The sequence below is a fragment of the Erythrolamprus reginae genome, chromosome Z (genome assembly GCF_031021105.1).
Source record: "Erythrolamprus reginae isolate rEryReg1 chromosome Z, rEryReg1.hap1, whole genome shotgun sequence".
Taxonomy (NCBI): Eukaryota; Metazoa; Chordata; class Lepidosauria; order Squamata; family Dipsadidae; genus Erythrolamprus; species Erythrolamprus reginae.
Window position 1 is genome coordinate 26,503,552 of NC_091963.1, and position 6,000 is coordinate 26,509,551.

The 6,000-nt window shown below is 43.6% G+C and overlaps 1 protein-coding gene across 2 annotated transcripts in view; it reads right to left on the minus strand.

Annotated features, from left to right (window-relative positions):
* STEAP1 (STEAP family member 1) overlaps positions 1 to 2,948 on the minus strand; it is a 38,037-nt gene extending 35,089 nt beyond the window's left edge. The window contains exon 1 of one of the 2 annotated variants that reach the window (XM_070726464.1): positions 2,859 to 2,948. The gene's annotated coding sequence lies outside the window, so the exon portion shown is untranslated. Of the gene's footprint in view, positions 1 to 2,721 lie in introns of both variants that reach the window. The other variant, XM_070726463.1, reaches the window with a different exon arrangement.
* Positions 2,949 to 6,000: the final 3,052 nt, after the last annotated feature.

Consider the following 6,000-nt stretch of genomic DNA (forward strand, 5'->3'; position numbering starts at 1 on the left):
CGACCGATTAGGTCCCACAGAGTGGGCCTTCTCCGGGTCCCATCAACTAAACAATTTTGGTTGGCGAGCCCCAGGGGAAGAGCCTTCTTTGTGGTGGCCCCGACTCTCTGGAACCAACTCCCCCCAGAGATTAGAACTGCCCCCACCCTCCTTGCCTTTCGTAAACTCCTCAAAACCCACCTTTGCGGTCAGGCATGGGGGAACTGAGCTATCACCCCGGGCCTATACAATTTATGTATGGTGTGTTTGTACGTATGTCTGCTTAATAATGGGTTTTTAAAAATATTTTAAATTGTAAATTATTAGATTTGTTATGAACTGTTTTATTCTGTTGTGAGCCGCCCTGAGTCCATGGAGAGGGGCGGCACACAAATCTAATAAATAAAATAAATAAATAAAAAATAAATAAAGCTACAACAGCACTGAAAAGCGTATTTTTCACCTGCAACCGCTGTAGCATCCCCATGATCACGTGATCAAAATCAATGCACTGGGCAACTGGCATGTATTTATGACAGTTACACTTTCATGCAATCCATCATTTGCAACCTTCATAGCTGCTCCTGATAAGGCAAGTTAATGCAAGAGGCCAGATTCGCTTAAATGCACGATTGACTTAAAACTACAGTGATTTGTTTAACTACTGTGGCAAAAAGATCATAACATAAGGCAAAACATAGTTAAGAACTGCCTTACTTGGCGACAGAAATATTGAGTTCAATTGTGGCCACAAGTCAAGGAGGACTTGTAACACCCTTTCAAGTGGTTTGCACAGTCCTGTTTTGCAGCACTCAGATTTCCTGAATAAGCAAGCAATCATGAAATTTGGCATACTAAACTGCCTGTCAAAGAGCTTGAGGATATGTAGAGTTGCCAATACAGTGATCCCCCGAGTTTCGCGATCCTGATCATTGCGAAAGGCTATATCGCGATTTTTCCACCCGATGACGTCACTCCCTTCCTTTCTCATCTTTCTTTCTCTCTCTCTTTCTCTATCTTGCTTCTTCCTCTCTCACACTCTCTTCCTCCCTCTCTCATCTCTTTCTTTCCTTCTCTCTCTTTCTCTATCTCTCCCCCTCTTGCTCTCGAGCGGCAAGCGAGCAGCCGAGCGGGCGGGCGAACGGGCAAGCGGCAAGCGAGCAGGCGGGCGGGCGAACGGGCAAGCGGCAAGCGAGCAGGCGGGCGGGCGAACGGGCAAGCGGCAAGCGAGCAGGCGAACGGGCAAGCGGCAAGCGAGCAGGCGGGCGGGCGAACCGGCAAGCGAGTGGGCAAGCGGCAAGCGAGCAGGCGGGCGGGCGAACGGGCAAGCGATCTTGGGGAAACCCCATCTTCGGCTCCTCGCTGCTGCCGCGCTGCGGAGCAGATCAGCTGTTGGGCGGCCGAAGGAACCTTCCCCGGTCTTCCCCGCCGCCCACACGCAAACTCCACCATCTGCGCATGTGCGGCCATGGAAAAAGGGACGCGCATGCGCAGATGGTGTTTTTACTTCCACACCACTACATCCCGAAATATCGATTATTGCGAGGGGTCTTGGAATGGAACCCTCGCGATAATCGGGGGATCACTGTATTGGGGAATATATGTAACTCAGGGTTGAACTTTGAATCTACTCTCTTTGTTACTCTAGTGGAGTAACAAAACATCTGCAAAAAAGCAATTAAAGTCAGAGAGCACTAAGAGGTCCAGCCTTGGCAACTTTAAGGTGGACTTCCACTCCCAGAATCCCCCAGTCGGACATATTGTCAAGGTTGGATCCCCTTATCCTAGAAGGTGCATTTAAAACTGTGTCCTTTTTATCTTTAATTCACCAAAGGAAAGCTTGGGGTATCATTTTCTGAGCTGTAAATATTAAAATTAATTCTGCACTAAATCAATATTAGAAGTGTGTAAAAAACGTGGCTGTATAGAGCAAATGAATCAGGGAAATGTTCTTAGAACTTTCCCTTTTTGCTCTAGTACTATATATGCCATTTTCACTTCTTTTCCTATCACCTCCCCTTTGCTGATGCTGCAAAAGGCAGGGCACCAGGCAGCTCCTGTACTGAGATCTAACGATAAACTGGGAGCTTTGTTTCTATGCCAGCATAGTCTAAAATTAAGAGATTCAAATCTATTTACACCAGCACTCAATTCATTCTCATCTTATTGTCTTCCGTGCCTCAAATGACCCAGAAGGTTCCAGACTGTTCTAAGAGTTGCCAACTCTAACCAAACCTAAGCCCTTCGGGATTGGGCAGCACAGAAGTCGAATAAATAAATAAATAAAAAATAAATATCACTTAAAAAAAAAAGGGGGGGGAGCTGAAAACAGTCCCAGATGAATACCCAATGGTGAAAATGATAGTTGGTGGGCAGTTGCACAACACAATAAGATAACATTGACTCTAGAAGATCCCACCGACCAGGAATATTTCTGGGTTTCTTACAATCCCTTGTGACTGTAGGTTTCCTGTTTCCAAAATCCCGTTAGAGCCACCCCGCACCTCATCACACAATATTGTATTCAGAATTTGCTTCCCTTTTCTAGCGCTGGCGCTCAGAACGGGCAATTTATTCTCCTAAAACTCTCCAACCAAACTTGTGGCTTTGGGATCTTGTGACGTCGGCAGGCCGGTCACGTATTCTTTACTCAATACTGTACTGCTTTTGTTCGGGCGCTCAGGTTTGCACTAGCGAGCAGGGGTGGGGGGTCTTTTACAACTAACAACCGAGGCCACCCACCTCTGGCTCGGCTGATATTTGGTGAGCGACGTGTATATCGCCTTTCCGGAGCTGTGAATGAGCTGCTCTCTCACACGACTGCCGGCCTGACAGAATTTGGCTCGGGAATATTCACCAATCGACCGCTCTGAACTTACGACTTTCCCCCCTCGACTTCGGGAATCCGGGCGGAAGGATTCAACCGGCTCAGCGTTCCAGTCAGCCCGGCGTCTCTGCTCAGCTACACACCGCGCAGCATGCGGTCGCCTCGCCTCGTTCCTCCCCTTCCAGCTCCGCCTTCCCATCCCTGGTTGTTTGTTGGTGTTGTGTATTCAGCGACTCTTTTTTTTTAAAGGCCTGCCCCGCCTTTCTTCTGCTTGCAGGACTTGGCTGTTTGGTACGTAAAAATAGCTCGTTAATCAAATGAAAAGAGACAGCGTCCGGGAAAGGCGAACTTTGAAGAATATGCAGATGTGATAAGCAAACCTCTCCTTAAACCAGGTCAAAAAGCAATTCACTCTGCAATCTGCAAAACCACACCTCCTCCACCACCATCTCGGCTTTCAATATTAGTACTGTATATATATAAGATTTATTTATTTATTTCAATACATAATACACATTGAAGAGAATAGATATGTAATAATATAAATAAAGAAAAGAATAGAAGAAAAGATATAAAAGTATAGGTGAACATATTTGAAAGGAAGAAAAATAAGATAAGGAGAGACAATTGGGCAGGGGACGGAAGGCACACTGGTGCACTTATGCACGCCCCTTACTGACCTCTAAGGAACCTGGAGAGGTCAATCGTGGATAGTCTAAGGGAAAAATGTTGGGGGTTAGGGGTTGACACTACTGAGTCAGGTAATGAGTTCCATGCTTCGACAACTCGGTTGCTGAAGTCATATTTTTTACAGTCAAGTTTGGAGCGGTTAATATTAAGTTTGATATACAACCCTAGATGAGAGAACACGAGCCCCAAATTTTTTTAATCCTGATAAGAGCAAAGGGGGATACTGTAGAAGGGTGGGTTTAGAAGACAAAAATCTAGAGAAAGGGAAGTCGTCCCTTTCATTGACCGATTAATGAAGTTTCAGATAGCAACTCCAATAATTTACATAATATGTAACATGTAAATAATTTAATCAATGCTACTTCAACCAATAATGATAATTCTTTTATCCTTGGGAGATTGATTGCTCACTTTAATCTTGAGCAAATAAATGCAATCAAACATGTAACCTGTTTTGATGTCAGAAATAGTGGAAAATGCTTGATTTTAAATCTTCCCTCACATAAGGTAATTGTAAATGTATTTTAGGTCCTATATGGATTCCATATGTACTGCAGCAGGGAATGTGATTGGCTATTGCATTCCTGGACATATGTAAGACCAGCATTGAACATCGATCTAGTGAAACCTTTCTCCAATTGGATTGTTGATCACATAACTCTGGGGTTTATCATGCCAGGAGCCCAGTGATTTTAGCAAGCACAAACCCATCACTTGTGCTTCATTCAAAGTCCATGAAAGAAACCCCCCAATTCCATGGTGATAGAAATGAGTACTTTTACTTTATTGAATAAAGTAGAATAGAATTCTTTATTGTCCAAGTGTGATTAGATAGTTAAATAGTTTAACATCATCGGCAAAGAGAGCACAGTTGCTTATAATATGGTCACAAAGTTTGTTTATGTAGAGTATGAAGAGTGTTGATCCTAAAACACTGCCTTGAGGGACACAACTGAGCAGGATTAGATATGGCACTTCCTATTTTGACTACTTGTTGCCTATTAGAGAGGAACACTATTATCCAATCATGTAATGGTCCAGAGATTCTGTAGGATTTAATTTTCAGAAGTTTGTCATGAACTACTGAATCAAAGGCTTTGCAAAAGTCATGTAGATTGCATCTATTGTTTTACCTTGGTCAAGTTCAGCAGTCCATATGTTTTTGCAGTGTAGGAGTTGTAGATTACAGGATAATTTTTTCCTGAAAGCAAATTGTTTGTTGGAAAGTGTTCTGTCTGGGTCACTCCAGAAGCCAATACCAATCCAAAAAAAGAATCCAGACACACTGGTAAAAGGCAAAGGCAGTTTTATAAAATCCAAGAAAAACACAGGTAACAGAAAATGTCCTTACAAACAGGAAAATGCTGTATCTTCAGATATATTCACTAAGGCCAAAAGTCCATGCAGCAATACAGAATTCTTGCTGCCAAGCCAAAGCTGTAGATAGCAGACCTATACCTCCCACGGATCTTCCAAAGCTGCTGGGCCACAAGCCAGGAACAGAGACGCCGAGAAACAAGACAAGATAACGCCACGCCAAGCTGATAACACTCCACATGGCTTAAAGGGCTTGCCTGCCTTTTAAACCCTGCTGTTTCTACTTCAATGGTGAAAATATCTCTTTAACTGCTCCTTTCGTTGCTCTGAACGTCGCTGTCTCATGTCAATGACAGCTTGTGCGTCATCATCTAATGACTCAAAGCTACTGGCTGGGGAGAGGCCCCCCCCCGGGGCTCTCATGCTGTTCTCCTTCATCCCATTCCTGATTTTCCTCTCCCCCGTCCGACTGTTCAGCCCCCTCCTCTTCGCTGTCATCCTCCTCCGGGCATGGAGCCAGCAGAGACACAGCTGGTCCCTGAGCAGCCTCAGGCTGAATCACAACAGAAAGTAGGTTGTTGGTTTCAAGGTGGAGTGTAATGGATTGCTTTATGATTGATTTCATGACTTTGCAAGTGACACAACCCAAAGAGATTGATCTATAATTTTCAACATTACTTGGATCTCCTTTTTTGAAAAAAGGGATGACTGTTGCTAGTGACCATAGTTTGGATAAGGAGTTTCTTACTCCCACTCCCAAATACCTAACCATCCCTCCGCCCCCATCCCCATTTCTATGGCAGCTGAAGGAAGGAAGCAGTATGGAAGCTAATGTTTGGCCCTCTTGCAAAGGGGACATTAAACCTAGGAAAAAATAAAGACATAACAACAAATGAAAATAGCATAATATAAATAGAATAAGGAATATGCATTCTTTTTTTAAATTGTTTTTTTTATTTTTCTCCACATTTATATCAATTATACCATTATAACACATATACCATTAGTTCATATAATATAAACTTATATCCAAACCAACCTTAATTTAATACAATTTTAAATCCTATTGCTATTATTAATCAGTCTGCTTGTCTTCTTGCTCTTTACTCCCATATCTTTCTCTCACTCCCTCTCAACTACATTCTAACACCTTCTCTCCCCCTTTCTACCTTCTCCTCTCCTCCCCC